The sequence below is a fragment of the Asparagus officinalis genome, chromosome 3, assembly GCF_001876935.1.
Source record: "Asparagus officinalis chromosome 3, Aspof.V1, whole genome shotgun sequence".
NCBI lineage: Eukaryota > Viridiplantae > Streptophyta > Magnoliopsida > Asparagales > Asparagaceae > Asparagus > Asparagus officinalis.
In genome coordinates, this window is record NC_033796.1 from 95804658 (window position 1) to 95807108 (window position 2451).

Below are 2451 nucleotides of genomic sequence, written 5' to 3' on the forward strand. Positions count from 1 at the left end.
AGGACTGCACTTGATGTTTAATTAACAATGTTTAAGGACTGCACTTGATGTTTATTGCAATTATTAAACATATTATATGTTTTGACTAACTCATATACAATCTGATAACTTTACCAAACCATGCTGATTTGTTTCTATTTTAACTGTTCACAAGAAGGTATGTTTGATTCTAAATTTTGGCAACACTATCGCTAAAATATTTCTGCAACATAATCGCTAAAATATCTGATTGTTCACATTTTTATTATTATTAACTTCTTTTTTATTTTATAAATCACAATATTTATATGTAGTTATTAATAGTGTTAGTCAATTTTTTCTTTCTCCAGACCATATAATAAATGGCGGAAAACAGAGATTGGATGTACAATGCTCCTAGAGTGAGTGTGGAGTTCATTCATAATGTCAATGACTTTCTTGAGAGAGCATTTGCTAACGGAGCAGTATAGGATAAAATATGTTGCCCTTGTCGTATTTGTTGTAATCAATTTTGGTATAGTCGTGATGTTGTTTATGATCACCTTATTATCAAAGGATTTATAGAGAATTATTATGATTGGTTCTTTCATGGAGAGGATATGTCATCAAGGATGGATGTTGATGACGATAATGAAGAAGTTGATGTTGCTGATGATGATCAAGACAACCTAGATGGGTTATTGCATGATATTTTTAGAGATATACCAGAAGAGTCTCCAGTGAACCAAGAAGATGGCCTAAGTGATCGTGAAGAAAGGTTAACTAAGGAGGCAAAGAAATTTTATAAGTTAGTTGATGAAGGTAAGCAGCGGTTGTTTCCGGGATGTAAAACTTTTTCTAAACTCTCTTTTATCATCCGGTTGTATCTTCACAAGTGCATCCATGGCCTAAGCAACGAGGCATTTGATGATTATCTAGCCATATGGAGAGAGACAATTCCTGAAATAAATCTACCAAAGTCTTACTATGAGGCTAAAAGAATTGTGAAGGATTTGGGCCTTAATTACAAGAAGATACATGTTTGCCCTAATGACTGCATGCTTTACCGTGGAGAAGATGGAGAAAAAGTTTCTTGCAGTAAATGTAGTGAAAGTAGATGGAAGGCAAATAAGCAGGGTGTTCCAACCAAGGTTTTAAGGTATTTTCCTTTAAAACCTAGAGTTCAAAGACTATTCATGTGTTCTCAGACTGCTGAATCCATGAGCTGGCATGCAAAAGACACCTCCAGGATGGGAAACTAAGGCACCCAGCAGATGGCAAAGCATGGAAGGATTTTCATTCCAATCATCCTGATTTTACACTAGACCCTCGTAATGTGAGGCTCGGCTTGGCTAGTGACAGGTTTAATCCATTTCGGACTATGAGCATTTCGCATAGCACATGGTCGTTGATCTTGATAAATTATAACTTACCACCCTGGATGTCGCTAAAGCCAGAATATTTCATGCTGTCTTTGCTTATTTCAGGGCCTCAGTCCCCTAGGAATAATATTGATGTTTACTTGCAACCGTTGATTGATGACTTGAAAGAGTTATGGGAAGTCGGGTTGCTTACTTATGATGCTTCAAGTAAACAACCATTTTATATTCGTGCAGCTTTACTTTGGACTATAAGCGACTTTCCAGCATTTGCAATGTTATCCGGATAGAGTACTAAAGGGAAGTTGGTTTGTCATTGCTGCAACTATGACACTTGTTCGCAATATTTAAAATACAGTAGGAAAATGTGTTACATGGGTCATCGTCGGTTTTTGAGTGATAATCATCTATGGCGGTTAAATAGAAGAAACTTTAATGGCCATGTTGAGTTAGGAAAAAAACCTGAATTATTATCCGGGATAGAGATTATGGAGGAATTGCGTGGCTTTGTTAGTGACTTTGGGAAGAAACAGAAGAAAAAAAATTAGAAAAGGGCTGTCCATGGGAAAAAAGGTTAATATTTTTTGATTTGCCTTATTGGGAGCAGAATACATGTCGGCACTTGCTGGATTTAATGCACATAGAGAAGAATGTGTGTGATAATATAATTGGGACATTATTATGTTAGACTCTAGAGGGGGTGATTAGGGTCTTATGCTAATCTAATCCGATTTTATGCCCATTAAAACTAATTTAAATATTATTCTTACAAGATAGATATACAATATAATATGAGTAAGAATATGCAATATGAACAAAGAGATATATCCTAGCAAAGAGGTATATGATGAAATATATGTGGAACCTCTTCCAAGAAAAAGTCAAAAGGAAAAGGTAAATCCTGTTATGGAGCTTCTGCTATTCCAGGAGAAGATGACGACGGAATTCCAGCCTTCCCACTTTCTGAAGATGAGCAGGAAGCCTTCGCCACCCGAAGCGGGAATGAGTATCACTACAAGTACCCGGATGCTTCCGAGCAATTAGGTACCAAAACCCCTCCGTCCTACGTCTCCGCTCTCCACTCCCGGAGAGAAATCCACTATCACAACCGGGT